Raw genomic sequence first — 19,317 nt, 5'->3', positions numbered from 1 at the left:
GTTCTACAAAAGTGTCAACTGTTAGTTTTTAGCCACCTAAAATATTTGCCTTTCAGTGAATTCTCTCAGGTTTTCTAGGTTTGCAATTGTATCATCAGTAAATAATGAAAAAACTGGCCAATTCTCTTTTCATTATCCTACTTTCTATTTCTATGTTCTGCCTTATCTCACTGGCTATAATGTAGGCCCTTTTGGGAAATGGTAAAAACCATGCTGAATTTTCAAGCAGCTGTGGAAAGGATGGATGTGAGACAAGAATAGCCAGAAGCAGAGCGCCGGCTAGGAAGCTCTTATAGTAAGTTAGCTATGATGTGAAGATGGCTCCATGGTGGATGACACCCTAGAAAACAGTAAGGGGGGCTCCAGCTAAGAGACATTTTAGAATAAGAGTTGACTGGATTTGATGGTGATACTGATCATAAAAATAAATGACTAAAACTGACCATCAGAGCAATTCTATTATAATTTATTCATCTGAAAAGGAGATAAAGAAAGGAAAAAATTCATAATCTTACTTTACGGTTAGTTTTGAGACAATGGATTTGGGAGAAGTTTGCATATACTTTTATTTTCTACTGTATCTCCATAGTTTGTCACAAGTGAGCTATTTCCGAGATACTTTACAATTCATCAATGTTTGTAAAAGTGTTTCTAGTTTACAAAGCAAACACACATTTGGCCTTATTTTGCCTTCACAAAATCCCTGTGGTAGATATTACTGAAGCATCAGATGTGAGGTGCTGTAACACAGTGGATAAAAACATGGCTTTGGTGTTTGAAACCTGGTTTACTAGCTGTGTGACCTCTAGTAAGTCACTTAACCTCTCTGTGCCTCAGTTCTGCATCTATAAGATGGAGATAATGATATGCTCCCTGTCATGGTGTGGCTTAGTGATATAGTTAAGTACCTGTTATTATGAATATGGAACTTCAGGGTTTGCAAAGCTCTCTTCCTTTCTTACCTGACCTTCTTTGGGGCTCATACACTTGTCACACATCCCCTTGCAATTCACACTGCTGTTGAACCATGGCCTGTCCTGTTACTGTGTGCCTGGTGAATGTGCCTCCGTCTTGAAACCCTGGTCCAGTCAGGAGAGTGGTGCTCCCCTGGGTGGTGAACCTGAAGGCTCAGTGTGGTCTCCAAGAGGGGAGATGTGTGAACCTGCTGGGCCCTGGAGGCATGACAGGGGCTCAGTTCCCATGCCCTGATTCCACGGCAGCCCCTCTGATTAGGGTGGCTGTAGAACCTACGCTGCTATTAAATAATTAGTCCAGGGCAGCAGGCCTGAGCCAGACCTGCCCTGGGCAACCAGGATGTGTGGTCACCCGGCCTATGAAGGAACCTTTTTCTCCCCACACCAAAGTCTTGGTCTCACGTCTCAGCCCGACGCTGGCCCTCTGCCCTTCTATCACACACGGGCACACACAAAACTCCACGATAGATTCTGCGCCAGGGCCTGTTCTCCTTGATCACACCACCGAGGCATGCAGGGAGGAAAGACAAACAACGAAGGAACGGAAGGCAGAGACCACCAAGCACCTGCAGGTGCAGCCTCCAGAGCTCCCAGGCCATCGAGGGGCCCGTGGGGAGGCTGGGGCTGGTGGGGAAGGAGAGGACCTCTGGGAGACGGAGGTTTGGGGGAGCAATCTGCAGGGGTGTCTGAGGAGGGACAGGGTGTGGTAGGGAAGAGAAGTCATGGCATGTGTGCAGGCAGACGCAGAAACAGGTCAGGCCCACGGCAGAGCTGGGAACAGCTATGTGGCTCCTGTGGAAAATCCCAACCGGAGGCAAGAATTCCATTCTACAAATATTTATGGCACCTACTCAGTGCAAGGAAGAGGGCCAGGCTGAGTCACTGGGCACGACCCTGTCCTGGCACCACCACGTGGCTGACAGAGGGGCCTCAAGGGCCACCGGAACAGATGAGGGGCTTAGAGAGGGTGCAGGAGCCAGGCCTGGGGCTGAGGATCGCCTGGCTCTGGGCAATGCCTCAGCCCTGGGGGGATCTGAATTCAGTAGCCAGCTGGGGCCCCACCCATGGCAAAGAACTGTTGAGTCACAGACCACTAGGGATACTGCCCAGGTTGAGGCAGGGTGAACCTGGGGGTCAGAGGGAACTGAATTGGCTACCATAGTACAGCATGGGGCGAGCGGCATGAGAAGAGGCATCAACAGGCACTCAAGCTAAACAGGCCCTTTCCTTCCTTCCCCCCAGAGGCAGCCCCAAAGCTGAGGATGCTGAGACTAAGGGGTGGGGGAGGGGCGGGGCGAGGGAGGGTCAGGCGCTCTGCCTGCCTCTCTCATCTCTTTCTCACTCTATCCTTTCCTCCACATCCTCATGGTTCCACTATGTCTCTAACCCACTCCTGGCTTCAATCACCTGGTGCCCCATTGCAACAGGGTCCCTGTCCCGCTGTGGGTACACTGGCCTTACTCTCTCATGCCTCATTGTCCCAGCACTCATGGCCAGAAGGCCAGAATTAGCACTAGAACATCCTCCAGTTCTAGATTCAGGCTTCCCGTCCCCTTGCCTCCAAGCGCTCCACAGCAGACCCCTGAGACCCTGGGCAGGCAGCAGCTGATCCCCCAAAAAGTGACCCCACAGAAGGTATGGTGAAAGTCAAAAACACTAGCCTGCCTGGGTGAGAGCAACCTTCTGTGGCCATTCCCCAGGAAATGGCACCCCAAAAGGTCAGTGCAGAAGTGGGCTACTGCTGAGGTGCTATCTCAAGTGGGCCTCGAGTTTGCAGAGCTATTGACAGCTTGCAAAGCACTGTCACAGCTGATTTTTACAGAAACCCCAGCGCCACCATGATCCCATTGTACAGATGAGGAAACTGAGGCTCAGGGATGTTAACTGCCCAGCCCAACCTGGGCAGCTAAGTGGTAAAACCTGGACTGGAACTCAGGCCTGTCACATTCTGGGCCCCACACTCTTTACATTAGACCAACATCCTCTCTCTTCACCCGATGAAGAGTCCAGATGATGAGTTGGTGATTTCTTCCCCGTCTAAGGCAGTCACCCCTGCTTATTTACATCCTGGCATTCATCACGCTGCAGGTATTCCCTCCCTGTGCCTCCTTTAGTTACTGCTGCCCTGGTAGGTCCCTGCCTTTTGCCTAGAAGGTCCTTTCCCATTTTCTCCTTGAAGCCAGTCACTATCCTTTCTTTCTTTTTTAAGATTTTTTTTTTGATGTGGACCATTTTTAAAGTCTTTATCGAATTTGCTACAGTATTGGTTCTGTTTTTTTAATGCTTTGGTTTTTTGGCCCTGAGGCATGTGGGAATTTAGCTCCCCGACCAGGGATTGAACCCGCGCCCCCTGCATTGGAAAGCGAAGTCTTAACCACTGGACCACCAGGAAGTCCCACTACCCTTTCTTTAAGAAAAGTCACCTCCTCTGTGAAGCCCTCCCCATCATGACCGAGCAGACCCAACCCCTCTCTCAGGGCCGCCACATCTCTCTGCCCCTGGACCTCTGCAGGTTATGATGTCGACCCACCGCATGAGAATCAAACACCTGTGTACTTGCACCCTCCACCCCCACCTCCAGCAAAGGCACACTGCTCCCCATTCTCCTCAGTGGCTGTTTATAGAAGGAAGGAAGGTGGGAGAGAAGGAAGGAAGGAAGGTTGGCTGTCAAGGGTGACTGGTCTTGTGTCAGTAAGAAGGAACTTGCATCAGGAGGGCACCCTGTCATCCTGAGAGAATGGAGAAGCTGAGGCCAGGAGAAAGAGTGACTTCACTGGCCCTTGAGCCACCCGAGGGTCACATGTCCTCCTCATTTTTGGCCCTCCCCCGTGAGGACGCTACTCAGCAACCCCCCGGCTCCACCCACTCTTCGTTGCTTTACTCAGGGAAGGGACAGCTCACGCAGTCAGTCATCTTTCCTACCTCAGCCCTTTTTTTCCACTGTCCATGGAATCTCCCTAAAACCACCTTCCCCCTCACTCCTGTCCCTGTCCCCCCACCCCCAGAGAGGAAAGGGGAAGCCCCGAGAGAGGTCCCTCAGACCTCCCTCCCACCCTTAGATGGAGCCGGGGAGCAGCCAAGCCTGAACCAGGGGCTCATTCTGACTTTTGGGGGCCCCTCTGACCTTTGGGGCCCCGTGTTTAATAAAGACAGTGGCACCAGCAGTCCTCCTGCCCTCCCTCCCTCAAGCCAAGGGTCAACACCCCAGCCCTCCACTCTACAGAGCCAGCCCACTCCCATGTGGGACCCTCAGAAGATAGCTCCATGGAGCTCCATGAGAAGGCTTCCCCAGCTTGCTGTCCAGACCTCCTGGGTGTCAGAGCCTCAGAGAGCCCCTGCCTGCACGGTCATGCTCCCCACTCTCCCACCCCAGGGTCCTACCGTTAGACTCCATTCCTCTGACGGAGCCCAAGCCTTCAGCTACCTTCCTGGGAAGGCCAGCTGATTCTGGTTGGTTATTTAATCTCTTTGAGGAGCCACTTGACAGAGATGGAGCCTACTGGAAAAGGCAGATCTGGAGGAGGGCGCTGGCTCCTGGGCATGGTGTCACGATCAAGAGTGCCCCCGGGACTCTCAGGCTGGGAGAGCTGGAAGCCAGTGCTATGCTGACCTGAGAGAGAAAGGAAATGAAGGCTTGACCTCCCAGTACTGCCTCTGGGTACCCCTGGAGGCTAGGGCCCAGGGGAGGGGGCAGGGCATGACAAAGTTGACACTGGAGGGGTTAACCTGGGCTGCCCAGCCACTGTGCAGAAAGAGGCTCCCGAACCTGTGCCTTCTGGGTTCAAGCAGAGGTGGAACCAAGGCTGGCCTGGGACCTCTCAAGCCACAGCCTCCCCTGGCGCCTCCCAGCTCCTCTCCCGCACCCCCACCCTTCCTTGAATCCCCGTCCCAATCCCAGGAAGCTGCCGGCGCCGGCACAGGGTGCAGGCAACTGACTCATCCTCAAGAACGGCAGCCTCGTCAACCGCACTTGCACCAGTCACATCTGCCCTTTGCACCTGCCCAGCTCTCCAGCCAAACTGGTGCTCCTGCTGAGGGGCAGATGAGCCATCTGACCCAGGCCAGGAAGGCTGCACCGCTGGTCCCAGCTGCTCAGGGCACACGTCATAGACTTCTTCACGAAGTGTGGGGACACCCCACCCTGACTGACACCTCCTAACTGTTCTCCCCACGCCACTCATGGCCACGCTCAGCTTCCATGTCCAGGCCACCAGGCCCAGAAAGCACATGCCCTGACCAGCCACAGAGAAGAGGAAAGACAGGGCCACATGGTCAGCCCCCTGGTTCATCCCCTTAAACACTCTCCCCACTGCCCTGGTGCCCAGGCTCCTAGCCCTTGACCTTTCCCCTCTGTCCTGTTCTGTCCTCCCTCCCCTTGGTGTCCCCAGAAGCTGGTCCCTTTTCCCTACTGGGCACGTTTGCCTGCCTCACTTCCTCCTGGCAGGTGGCTCTGGGACTGTGGGACGGTTTGGGGCTGCCAAAGCCATGATGACTCGACCCCTCATGGTCTCACTTCAAAGGCCAAAGTGTTCCAAGACCACTTGGGTTCCTCAAAAACACTGGCTAGTGCTGGGGGAGGGGACTCTTCTCTTGCACTACCCCCCTCAAACCCCACAGCCCGTGGTCCTCCCAGCAGGGGAGTCAGGGTGGGGAAGGGATGAACACAGGGTACAACACTCAGCAGAGTTACATCTGAGGCTCAGCTTACCGCTGACTAACTGGGTGGCTCTGTGTAGATATCCTGGCAGAATGGATGCGACTGTGCTTTACCAACAGCAAAGATGCATGGGGATGGGAGACATGTCCATCACCCTGTGGGGTGGCTATTAGGAGGCCTGGAGGAGAGAAGGGGACTCCGTCCTCTCCGTGCTCAGAACCAGCTGAAATGGATCTGCCCACCCTGCCTAAAGGGACAGATCAGAACCAGACAGCAGATCTGTGCCCAGACAGAGGTCACAGGACGAGGACAACACCAGGAGCTCTTGTCCCCAGAAGCAACCCCAAGAAGATACATCTTTTAATTACATGCTCAGGCTTCCTGGGCTGCTGGCCAGTGTGCACTCAGCCCTCAGCCTCCTCTATGGGCCCAGCAGGAATGCTGCTTCCCTCTGCCCTGACCCTCTCTGGGGAAAGAGGAGCTCAGGGGCCCCAGGACAGAGGAGAGGCAGCAGACCTGCTGGGGCTGGACTTGGAGCCCTGGTCTCTGGGGTAGTGGGTGGGGGTGAGGGGAGAGCAATGGGGTCAGATCAGTTTCCCTCACAACACAACCACTCGGGCTCTGCCAAGACCTGGATGGGGCTGAGGATGGGAGCAGCATCAGTGCTGCCGCCCTGGGACATCCAAACCCTCTGGTCCAGATTCTCTGAAGGCCAACTTGTTGACCGGCTGTAGCCGGGCAGTTACAAAGTGTATGAAGCAGCCCTGCCTAAGACAGTGGGGATGGTGGGCTCTGTGGGGAGAGAACTAAAGAGGGGGGCCCATCCTCTCCTGCTCAAGACACTCAGAAGGTTTTTTATGTGCTATTTATGCTGGGCAAAAAAATGTCAGGCCTGTCCAGTTTGCAACCCTCCCAGCTGGTTTCATCTCCCAAGGATCCCAGCACCCACCACTCTCTGGCGGGTCCCAGGGGGCAGGGCTCCAACCTTCGGAGGAGCTTCCCGCTGCCTGGTGCCCTGTCTTTTTAAGGTGGGCATCAATTCTGAGATGGGTAATTTTTAACCCCTATTTAGCTAGTGAGGGAACAGAGTCTAGGTGAGAGGTGGTATCACATGAGTTGCAGAACACGAGGGTTGGATTTCGCTGTTTAGGGCTTGCTGCCTCTCTCAGGAAACCCAGGAAACCAACTTGGATTGTAGAGCAGTTATGCGTTTATGAGGGGATTTCCCATATCAAAGCACATCTAATCCCTTGGCTTAGAGAGGGGAAGTCTGGGATGCAGAGAGAGTAATGCCTCATCTCAAACCTGGGAGAATCAGGACTGGGGACCAGGTCTCCTCACTCAAGTTCTAAGCTCTGTTCATCTCAACCAGCCAGGCTGGCCCTGTGTGGGTGCAGCCAGTGTGGGCACTGGTCCTCTTCACCTCCCTGCTCAAGGTCACAGCCTTTGCAAAGCCCCAAACAGGAAGAGAAGATGGATGGCACCAAGGTAGAGAGTATGGTGGGCGCTGGCCTCTACATGCCACTGCGGCCCTGACCGTGAGAAAGCTGGATGGCTCCCCTGCTGGTGAGCCCCAAGTCTCAGCCTAAGTCCTGCCCAAGACAGCTCACTTTGCCCAGAGAAAAGGCCTTGGCCACTGGCTAGATTAGCCTCCCCACCCCGGCTCCAGCCAGCAGCATTCTATAGGAGGGGAGAGTACACATCCTGAAGCCCTTCATCCTGGGTTCAAACCCCAGCTCAGCTACCTGATAACTGTGTGACCTTGGGCAAGTTCTTAACCTCTCTGTGCCTCAGTTTTCTCATCTATAAAATGAGTACAGTAATATAGTACTTACTACATAAGATAGTCATGAGAAATACATGAGTTAATACAAGTAAGGTGCTTAAGACAATGCCTGACACATTGTAAGAGTTACATAAGCAGTTGATTTATTATTACAATTATCTTACTATCATTATTTTATATCCCAAGAGAGACTACAGATATCAGAGCAAGCAAAACCAAAATGCCCTTGGAGAGGTTCCATGGGAGGAAGGGAAGAGGCCTGTTATGCAAGGGACTGTCACCCTCCATGGGCAGATGGGTCATCAAGGGTGTTACATCAGGTGGAAATTGCCATTAATAGTAGTTCCCTCTTGGGCCAGTCACAAACCCACAGAGCATGAGGGAGTGAGAAATTTTACTATTGTGGGAGTGAGAAATGTTACTACGGGGTATAATTCCATTTTTAGAAAGTGGGAAGTTATTTTGAGCAGAGGGTTGATGTTTGTTACGTTTCTAATAGCCTCTACACTCTAACAATACAGACACAAAGGGGCTCTGAAGAGAAACCAGAGCACAGTGGGGTGTCTTGCTATGCTTCTGTGGTTGCTAGGCAAACCCTCTGGTCTCCCACCCCAGCTGAGGCCTAGTAGACAGCCAAGGGTAGGCTCCACGGAACCCCACGATTCCTCGTCCCAAGTGCCAGAGCCCCTTAGATGTCTCTGGGACTCTTTCAAGGGTATCCAGAGAAAGCAACCTTCTTTTCTTTTCAGCCTCAGCGGTGTCTAATTAGGCAGGCAAATCAGCAGTGAAGAGTATTTTGTACAGCTACACTTATGCCTCACTTTCTAAAGCTATGTTAGTTTCCTATGGCTGCTGTAACAAATTATCATGAACTTGGTGGTTTAAAACAACAGAAATTTGTTCTCTTATAGTCCTGGAGGCCAGAAGTCCAAAATCAGTATCACTGGGCCCAAATCAAGGTGTCCGTAGGGCTATCCTCCCTCCAGAGACTTTAAGAGAGAATCTGTTCTTTGCCTCTTGTAGCTCCTCATGGCTGCTGGCATTCTTTGGCTTGTGGCTGCATCACTCCAGGTCACATTGCCTTCTCCTCTTCTATCTGTGTCAAATTTCCCTCTGCCTCTCTCATGTAGGGACACTTGTGATTGCATTTAGAACCTATCTGGATAATCCAAAAGCATCCCTCCGTGTCAGGACCCCCAGCTTAACCTTACATCTGCTAAGAACTTTTTTCCATAGAAGGTAACATTTATAGTTTTCAAGGGATGAGGATCTGATATCTTTGAGGATCATTATTCAGCCTACTATCCAAGCCAATGTCTCCCTCCAACAAAATCGGACAGCAGGTCACCACTCAGCCCTGGCGTGCTACCCTATCACTCTCTCCTCGGCACCATACACCAGGGTAAGAACAATTGAAAACTCAGCACTGATCTGATGTCCTGCCCATCCTGGAGGTGTCTTGTATGGATCTACGAACAGGCCAGGCCTAGAGTTTCTGGGAGGAGTGGGGATGTTGGACTGTACACTCAGGCAATAAGAGCTCCCATAAGGCCTCCAGTTACCACCACAGAAGGAAATAGGGAACTATAGACCAGATGCCAGGGCCATAAAAACTCAATAAAGAAATGGAAAAAAATAGAAAATGCTAATCCTTCAAGAATCCCATCCTCCAGAGATAATAAAAAATTTGTTGTATAAAGTGATCTTCTTTCTAGAACTTATTCAATTCAGATAGACCCATATACTTATAATTCTAGCATGCAGAAGTGGGATTATACTACTCATCCTGTTCTTCAACCTGTTTTTTTCAATAAATGATATATTTGGGGTGCCTTTCATGGCAGTACATGTACCATTTCCTCCATATTTCTAAAGGCTGCTGAGGATGGACCATGAGTAGTTACCCTATTGATGGGCAATCGAACTGTTTCTAATTTTTCAGCTGAAACAAATATGGTGAGATAATTCAGTGAGATATTAATATCTGACTTGCCCACACTGCTACAGGAAGCTCACAAAGATGGGGAGGCATTTTTCTCTCTCCTTCGCCCACCATCCCAACTCACTCCAAAGCAATCAAGGCTTGGGTAAAAAAAAGTCAGGGCTTCCCTAACTCCTAGGAAGAATTAATAGGCCTTTGTTTTCTAAGACTGAGCCTCACAGAGACAAGGAACCAGTTGTCAGAGAGGGGGAGGGGCTCTGTGTTTGTGGGGAGCTTCCACTGCAAGCACACAAACATCTCCTATCCAACTGGCTTAGACAATAGAGAGAATGTATTGCTTCCTGTGTCAGAAAAGCCTAGGGGCTGAGTGGGGATTCAGGTGTAGTTTGATCCAGAGGTTCTTAATATCATTAGGTTCTGGTTCCATTCTTCTGTGGTTCTTTGGGCTCAGTCCTGCTCTATAGGTTAGCTTTGTCCACAGAATCATTTTCTTTTTTGTAGTGAAAAGACCTAGAGCAGTTCAGGGCCCACATTCACTCATGACACTATTCATAGAAAAAGAAAAATCTCTGTCCTAGACTCTGTCCAGCAAAACTCCTAGGATGCATGCTGACTGGACCAGCTTAGGTCATGTGCTCATCACTGAACCAATCACTGTGGTGTGGAGGCGGAATGTCCTGACAGATTTAGTCTAGGTCATATTTCCCTCCACCCCGAGCTCTGGAGTTTCCAGAGGGTTTAATCCTCTGGGGTTAGAGGAACAGATGGCTTTCCCAAAGTAGGGGGATTTTTTCCAATAAAAATTAGGAAGTTGGGAAAGGGGAAATAGGGAGGAGTGGGAACTGAGTAGGTAACCAGCAGGGGTTCATGAGCACCGTTAAGAGTGAATGGGGGCTTCCCTGGTGGCGCAGTGGTTGAGAGTCCGCCTGCCGATGCAGGGGACACGGGTTCGTGCCCCGGTCCGGGAAGATCCCACGTGCCGCGGAGCGGCTGGGCCCGTGAGCCATGGCCGCTGAGCCTGCGCGTCCGGAGCCTGTGCTCCGCAACGGGAGAGGCCACAACAGTGAGAGGCCCGCGTACCGCAAAAAAAAAAAAAAAAAAAAAAAGAGTGAATGGGCTCTAAGCGGCCTGGCTTAGGGAAAAACAGGTGGGTTTTCTGGGCTGTGTAATGCCCACACCCTGGTGCCTGTAGAGTCCCAAGGGGGCAGAGCCCAAGCACAAGTGCGTGAGGAGCAACTTCACACCAGCTCCCCCAAAACGCACCATGAGCATCCTGATGTGTGAGCACGTACCTGTATGCTAGGATAAATTCCTAGAAATAGAGCTGTTGGGACAAAGGGCTTGCATATTCAAGTTTTAAGAGACGTTGCTAAGGCACCCTCCACGAAGGATTTACCTACGTCTCCTCCCAACAATACAGCCTATGAAAAGACCCATTAACCCACCTCCTCGTCAGTACATACTAAATATTACCCATCTTTCTAATGTTTGTATCCCAGCAGAGTTAATTTCTTGCTTTAAAACTGTAAGGTAGAGTGAACATCTTTACACACACACTTATTAACTAATTATAATTCCTCTTCTATGGATTACCTGCTGGTCCTTTGTTCTTTTTTTTACTGAGTTATCTTTTGGTTGTTGACTTGTGAAAGCTCTTTGTAGATTAGGGGTATAAACCCGTGTTCAGTCTGTTGTAAATATTTTCTCCAGCTTGTTCTTTGTGTTTTGACTTTGTATATAGAGCTTTTGTTGTCAGAACTTTACAAATTTCTGTGGTTCAACATATCAGGCTTTTCTGGTTTTCTGCTTAAAACATCTCACTCACCCTAAAATAACAAAAAACAAATGGTCACCTGTGGGGTTTTTTTCATGGCATCTGTGGTGTCTTTTTATATTTAAATATTTCACCTATCTGGAGTTTTAAAAATTGCATTATATATGTGAAGCAGTGATGAATTTTCTTTTTTTTTAAATGGATTGTAGATTGGGATGTAAGAACTCTGTGAGATTCCAGAACTTTCATAACTTTCCTGCTGTTATCATTTCCATGGAGCAATTAGAAGAGATTAGAAGGAACATGGCTGGTGCTTATCTTCAAGTTCAGGGACAGCCAGGAAAGGGGGATGAAATGAGACTGGGATGCAGCCTTCAGACAATGTTGGGAGGATGCGGTGTAGTACCCAGAGGAGTGGAAGCAGCTGAGCCCTGCAGTGAAGAAGAAAGGAGGAAACTTGTCCTCATGCTCCTCTTGAGAAGAGTTCAGGGAGCAAGAGAGAGACCCCTGCGGCATCCACCACTCCCCAAACCCCATACCCCCTACCGGGGAGCATTCTGTACTTTTGCCACCTCTTTCTAAGCTTTCTGCCCAGAGGTCTGGGCTCATTAGCCCATTAGCCCTTCCATGAGTGTTTTTGGCCACCTACTCTGAGCCCAAGAAAGCATCACCATATCTGGTCCGGTGGTAAGGGGAGTTCATAATAATAACCCTGAGACAGCAAGGAGAATGCTTGTGGGGACTCTGCCAGGCTGCAGGAGATGGAATGTTGTTTTATAAAGGTTTCCTTCAGATGTGGCATTTAAAATTTTGTCCTTCAGATCTGAAAACTTTTTCCCTGACTCCTGGGAAAATGAAAAGGGCCATATTATTAACAGGCGTGCCCACCCGTGCCTTCCCTGAAAGGGTTATCCTGGCTGTGCTGCTCACCTGGTTTGGGAGAGGTCAGAGGTCAAGAACACCCTAAGGGAAGGGCACCACCATCAACAGCCATCCTGGCCTCCATTGCAGGGGTTGGAGGTAAAGGACCGCAAGCAGCCAGCCCCAGCAGCTTCCCAATAGTGTGTGTACATCTCTGTCCCTACATTGCCCTGGAATCATCTTTTAGGTGACCTTCCCCATGGGAAGGCACAGACCATGCAGCTTGGTGTGGTAGGTGCTCCATGAATGGCTGAATAAATGAATGAGTCAGTGATGGTGGAGAGCAGGGTATGGTGCTGGGGCCGCAGGGCTGCGTGTGGGCCAAGCCCAGCTGAGGACCACGCGGGGGCCGAGCCCCCAGCAGGCAAGGGAGGTCCGAGGGCAGCCTGTTGGGGGAGCATGGCCCCTTTCATCTGCTTCCTTGCACACAGGGTTGCCTGAGAAATGGCCATCATCCCCCAGTCCCCTGCCTGTAACCCTCCCTCCCCTGGAGGAGTGACTCCAGGGAGCAGCCCCTCACGATGAAGGGCAGCCGCTCCTCCCTCGGAAGCTTCAGCAACTGCAGGCCCCACTGGTCACCCACCCGCATTCCCTGAGCCCTTTCCTGCTGACTCACCGCACTCCCTTGTTGGTCCAAGCTTCCTGCCAGAAACCCAGCGGGGCGAAAGGGGAGGGAGCGAGGAGGCTGCGGACACTGCATCAGGACCCAGGAATGCCCTGCTGGGCGGGAAGTGGAGCCGACTAACTTCCCAGTTTCTGCTACTCTGAAGGGATGACCGGGAAGTGGACCATCTGGGGGGCTGAGTGAACTCCTCTGTCCCGGACTCAGTCACAGCCAGGCCCTCACCAACCCCCATTTCAGAGAACAAGGCTCCCCCAGCCCCTTGCCCCTGCTGCTTGTGTTAAAGCACCATCTGGGGCCTCCCTGTCATTCCGTGTTCCGTGGGATTGCCCGTGACGGTGTCTGGTTGTGTGCAGTTGCCTATGACTGTGTGTTCCACTTACCCATGAGTGTGCCTGAGTGTGACTGTGGGTGTGTAGGGTGGTATGAGTCTGTGCGTGACTGTGTGGATTCAGAATCCCTGTGTGTCACAGTATCCAGCTGTGTGTGATCACATGCAGGTGAACGGGTGAGTGCGGATGTGTGTGGTGAAGTCTCACTGGGCACAGTGTGCATGGTTTCACGTGCTCGGCTGTCCGGTGTGTGAGTGCGTGGTCACCTGTGGTGATGAGTGGCTCTGTGGCTGCGTGCTACTGACAGTCACAGTGTGTTTGTGGATGGTTGTGTGTGACTGGGTGGGCTTCGTATGAGTCTTCAAGACCACGTGTGTGTTCCACGGCACAGGCCCAGGGAGGTGAGGGGTCTGCAACCCATACTCCATGGTAGGTGAGGGAGAGGTGTGTGTGTGTGTGTGTGTCTGGTGTGTGCTTTCTTCTTTTCTAGGTTCTACCCCAGAGGAGGCTGAAACTTTTGAAAGGAAGTAAAACTAGGTTGCAGGATGTTCTTCCCCCGGGTCACTGACTGGTTTTAGAGTGTTTTCTTGGAACAGGCCAGGCTTCGAGGTAGTGCCAGCCTGTCTGAGCCCTCACAGCAGCTCCAGTGCTAACAGAGTCCCAGCACAGGCCTGGCTCAGGCCCAGGCAGCCTCCCCCGTGCAGAGCCACAGCCAGCTTCTCTCAGCCTGGACATCTGCCCCCAACCCTCCCCATACCTAATCTGGGTGTAAAAGGAAGACAGGCACCGAGCTCTCCTTCCCTTCCCACCCTGAAGACATGCCTTTCAAAGGGTTCACCCCAACTCCTTCAGGGAAAGCAGAGGGAGAAACAAAAGCATCCCACATTAGGGTTTGAGGAATGTTTCAATCCTCTACAGGCTCTTACAGTCCTAGCCACTGGGCTACTGCCTCTGGGTTTCTGGCCTCCACTTTTCTACTTGAGGAGGGTGGGTGAACCTCCCATCTGACTGGCCCAGGGCAGGTGACCCTGCTCCAGCAGGACCCCCACTCACCACCCACCTCCTGCAGCTGAGATGGGCCTTCTGCCTCTCTGAAGAGACTCCAGCTCTGAGGGCCGTGGCTTTGCCCAGAAATGACCCCTCTGGTTTGTCTTCTACAGATCTGAGTTGGGCAACAGCTGCTCGGATATGTGAGCCTCAAACTGCTTCTTCCCCTGCTGGGAAAGAATGCCTACGCTCAGGGTCTGGATGGGCTGCATGGCTGGTCTGGTGCCAGGCTGAGGATGAGTGAGGTGCTACCGAGTCAGCAGGAGTCTAGAGCACTCCCAGTGGAGAAAGTGCTAGAAGCAGTGGTAGAGGGAAAGAAGAATCGAGGGTGGGGAGCCAGAGCTCCATAGAGAGAACTGGGCCAGGGCCAAGGGTGCCCTAGCAACACCAGGGGACCACAGACCCTGAGGGAGGGGCACTGTTGAGAGAAAACCCTGGACCAGCAGCTCAGGATATGTAGGTTCTGTTCTAACTCTGCCACACAGCAGCTGTGTGACCAGAGGAAGCCGCTTCCCCTCTCTGGGCTTCCGTTTATCTACCTTGAAGATTGAAACAGAGGAAATGAAATACGTAAAGTGTGGAGCCCAGAGGCAGGAGTAGGCACTTGACAGACACGAGTCCTCATCCCGTATCCTAAAGATGGCTGTTGACCCCTTCCCAGGGGTCTAAGGCTCTTCCCAGCCCAGATGCTCTATGTCTCTGAAGGAATTCCTCTTTTCGTCCCCCATTAAAACCTGCAGGGCACACCACACCCAGATTCCAGGGAGACCCTGCTCGGAGTGGGCGAGGCGGGGTGGAGGTGTGGGAGGGGAGCTGAACGCTAAGAAGGGAAGAAAGCCTGGGGTGGAGGCAGGTGGGCAAACATGGCAACAGGAGCTGGGGGCTCCCCATAGCAGGGCCTGACATGTACTTACTTGTCCTTCCTGACTTGTCCATCCAACCTGCTCCTGTTTCCTCCCTCCCACCAACTACCACGTGCCCTCGGGGGCTATAGCTCGGACTCAAATCGTTCTGGTTAGTGCTGTGGCTCAACCCTTGTGAAACATTCAGACTAAACTCAACATCTTAAACCCAAAAAGCTGAGCACCAGAGGCTAGAAAAGTTAATAAGATACAGAACTTATCTTCCAAGAACTTTAAACTACAATAATAAGAACACCTATTGATCATACTAGCCAACACCACATGACAAATTCAACTGCCTTCAAGATCCAGACAGATGATATAAATGGCTGAAGCAGCCTGATGGAAGACAATAGGACATGGTGGAGCCTGGGGACCAATTATGGATCAACATTTCCTATTTCCAAGTGGGCCAAAGAAGAAACAGCTGCTTCTAGCTGCCTTTTATGGCACTTTCTGAGTTTTCACTAAGTGCCAGGCACTGTGTGAAGTTCTTTTGTGCTTTCTTTCATTTAACTCCCTCACGAATTCTGAGCAATTAATATAGTAGGAGACAGATTCTAAGGTGATCCCCATGATCCCCATATCCCCACGTTCATTCCCTTATGTAATCTCCTCCCCTCGAGTATGGGCAACACCTGGGACTTGTTTCTAATCAATGGAATAACCAGTATGCCAGTATCTAACCAATATTGGCAAAGGTGATGGGATGTCCTTTCCCTGATTACATGTTGTAAAGACCCAGTCTCGCCAGCAGACTGGTGCTAGAGACTTCCTCTCTCGCTGACTTTGAAGACGTAAGCTACCATGTTCTGAGAGGGCCTATAGAGAGGGTCATGGCAAGGAACCGTGGGTGGCCTCTAGGGATTGAGAGCAGTCCCCCCACCACCACCAACCAGCAAGATTTCAGTCTTTTACCACAAGGAGATGAATTCTGCCAACAACCTGTGTGAGCCTGGAAGTGAATCCATCCTCACTAAAATCTCCAGATGAGAATGCAGCCCTGGCAGCACCTTGACTGCAGCCTTGCAGAGGACCGAGCTAAGCTGTGCCCAGCTCCTGACCCATGGACACGGTGGATAACAAATGTGTGCTGTTTTAAGTTGGGAAGTTTGTGATAATTCGTTATGAAGCAGTAGAAAACATTAATGTCAATATTAGCCCCATCTTACAGAAAACCTAAAGCCCAGAGGCTGATCAGAGTCCCCAACTTAGTATAAGGCACAGCAGGGACCAGAGCCCCGCCTCCAGCCTCCTCGGGCTGATGTTCTCTCCAGGACCCAGCCTGCCACGCTGGTCACTGTTCTCCTAGTGTCCACCTAGATACAAGAGGAATAATCTGCATGGTATTGATTGAAATATTGTTTTTCCATTTCAATTCAACAATCTGCTGAACCCTTACTGTGTGCCCTGCACTGTGCCAGATGTTGGGGATACAGCGGTCAGCAGTGCAGACACAGGGTCTCCTTTTAGGGAGAGGATGGAGCAGTGGAGGATGTAGACAATGGACAAGGGATATCGCTGTGATGAGGGTTACAAAACGAGGAGGGATGGGATGTGCTGGGAACACGTAGTGGGACAGCCAGCCTCAGCCAAGGGCCAGGGATAGAGTCCATGAGGAAGTGACATGCAGTTCCCTTGGGGGTGGGCTTGGTAGGGAGTCAGCCTCTGTATTGCAAGTGAGTGAGTGAGTGGGTGAGCTTTCCTGATCGAGGGTCCCCAGGGAAGAGGCCTCTTCCAGCAATGTGAAGTCACCCTGTTTCTGTGCACTGGCTTCCAAGACACCTTGGCCCAAGGACTCAGGGTCTGTCTGACTGGCCTGTGACGTCCAAGACCTCAGAGCACTACTTCCTGGATGTATCATGGGTAGACAGGGTAGGCGTGAAAGTTGCTTAGCTGTCACTCTCATCCCTTAAACATCCCCAGACCTCTGACAGGGGAAGAATGACAGGTGAGGGCTGGAGGCAAAGCAAGCAGATAGGGGAGGGGGGAGGGTATGAGCAGAGGCAGAGAGAAGGAATTAGAAAGCCCCCCCCGCACCCCCCACGGGCCCAGCTGCAATCTGTGATGACTCAGCAGACCCAGGGATCCTTGCCGATGAGCTGGCAGGATGGTATGGTTCAATCAGGGTCCCGGCAGGAAGCATACTCAAACTGGACCATTTGAGGAGCATTCAATAAAGAGATTCTTTTCAAAGGTAAGGGCAAGCTGTAGGAAAGGAATGCAGGAACCTGGACCAACAGCAGCCGTCTGTTCCACTGCTAAGCCTGATGGGGCTGGGGAGGTGACCAGAAGGGGCCTGAGGGGAGAGGCTGCCTGAGAGTATCTAAGGCCTCAGTTGAGGGATACAGCCAGACAGTGGCAACCCCACAGGGGGCATTAGGGGGAGTAAGTGCCCTTGTTCTCTCCCCTCTCTGCCTTCCATAAGCTGGCGGTCCTCCCCACTGGTCAAGGCAGAGAGTAAGTGTACCACTGAAGCAGTCCCACAGGTCAGCCTCCCAGGACCCTGCAGAGCAGCGTGGAGAAGCTGGGGAGCAGACCCGGAAGTGAGGAGAGGCCCAGTCCCAACTCCACTCCTTCCCAGTGGGGGAGTCTGGACAAGCCACTCAACTTCCCTGGGCCTCAGTTTCCTTCTCTGTAAAAAGGACAGTGAGTGTGTCCCGAATTTGAAATTCAGTGATGAATTTAAGAATTCCAGATTGGAGCCCCGCATGCATTGGCTGGCTGCCAGCACTTGGTTTCTAAGAGGCAGCAAAGGGAACACAAAATCGAGGCCACTGAGGAGCCAGACACCCTGCGCATCCATCTCAGAAACCCTGGGCATCCAAACACTGCACTATGAGAGGCTTGATCAGCAGGTCTCGGAGGCCCTGCCAGGACTGGAACCCAGAAACTCTCTCTCTCTCTGCAGGGGCCTGAGTGGCACACATGCCCCCCCCCACACACACACATACACACACACACAGCAGCTGCAGGAAGGGCAGTGTCTCGCCACCTGGCCCCTCTGGAGAGAAGCAGCAGTAGGCCTGTCGCAGCCCAGGGTCTGCCCTCGGGATGGCTGAGGTCGGTGGAAGGACAGACAGCAGGACCGGGCCCCGAAGCCCTGCCCGTGGAGCCCAGCTAGAAGGGAACTTGGCAGAACAAGTGCACCTCCCTGTGTGGAAATCCTTCCAGGTACCCTAGGCACGAGTCATTTAGGTGGGACCCCGGCTGCAATGCGAGGGAGCTCACCACCTCACAGGGCACCCCGGGCAGCCACCTGCCCCTTGATGTCCAGGCCCCGTCAGGACAGTCTTCGGAGCCTCAAGGACAGACTCCAGGCCCCCACCCCACCTCTGTCTGCCTGTGACATTGCTTCTGTGCCCAGAACAAAGGCAGCTGGTGAAACCCACAGCCCTCTGCCCTTTATTTCTTTATCACCCGCAAGTTCACAGGAAGAGGGTTTTCAAAGCCTCAGACTCAGGATGGCACTGCGGTCAGTATTTTCAAAAGAAAGGAAACCAAAAAGGATCACAGAACTGCAGGTACAGCAGATTAAGGCCCAGCAGGGTGGGAAGGGACCAGGGGGCAGGGAAGGGTGTGCATGCGTGCGCGGTGAGCCCGCTGCTTTCCCAACTCTCCAGGGCAGGAGCGGGAGAAGGGACAGAGAGGGAGGCCGCTGAGGGAAAGGAGAGCAGGGCTGCCCCACTGCTTTTTAGGTTGAGGGGGCAGCTCGCGTGGCCAGGGCACTGGCCAGCTCTTGCCTCCGCTGCGACAGCTCCTAACGTTCACCCGCCTCCAGCCTCGCGCCACGGTGGCACGTTTCCTTTTGCTGAGCGACGCCATCTCTTGTGCTCCTGGCGGCTCAGGTGCATCCTGAGCTCGGCGTGGGAAATGTGTCCACATCTCCGATGAGACTGTGATTGAATCTACCACGTTGCTTATAAAAAGTGTGGGCCGTGAAGTCGTTTATTTTACGGCCTGTGTTTTCCTTTTGCTTCATTTTTCTGGTTTCTTTTTCATTGATGTTATCTTGTGTATTGAATGAATCCTTTTTAGAAAAAAAACTTTTTTAAAGTTGTGAAATGTTTTTAAAATATGGAAAAGCAGAGGGAATTATAAAATGAACCCCCTAGTACCCACCTACCAGCTTTACCAATTCTTAACAGATTGCCACAGTTTTTCCTCATTTTGTTGTGTTCAGATACACTGACACAAAATTTACCGTTTTGACCATTTCAATTTCTTTTAGAAACATAACATTATACATACAGTTAAAGGGCCCTATGACCTCTCTCCCACGCCCTTCCCTTCTTCCCTAGAGGTGCCCACTATTCTGAATTTGATTCCCCTAAAAAAGTGATATATGGGTATTGTAAAG

Source organism: Hyperoodon ampullatus, assembly GCF_949752795.1.
Source record: "Hyperoodon ampullatus genome assembly, chromosome: 2".
NCBI classification, from domain to species: domain Eukaryota; kingdom Metazoa; phylum Chordata; class Mammalia; order Artiodactyla; family Ziphiidae; genus Hyperoodon; species Hyperoodon ampullatus.
The sequence above is the reverse complement of the archived record's forward strand: the minus strand, read 5'-3'. Positions refer to the sequence as shown.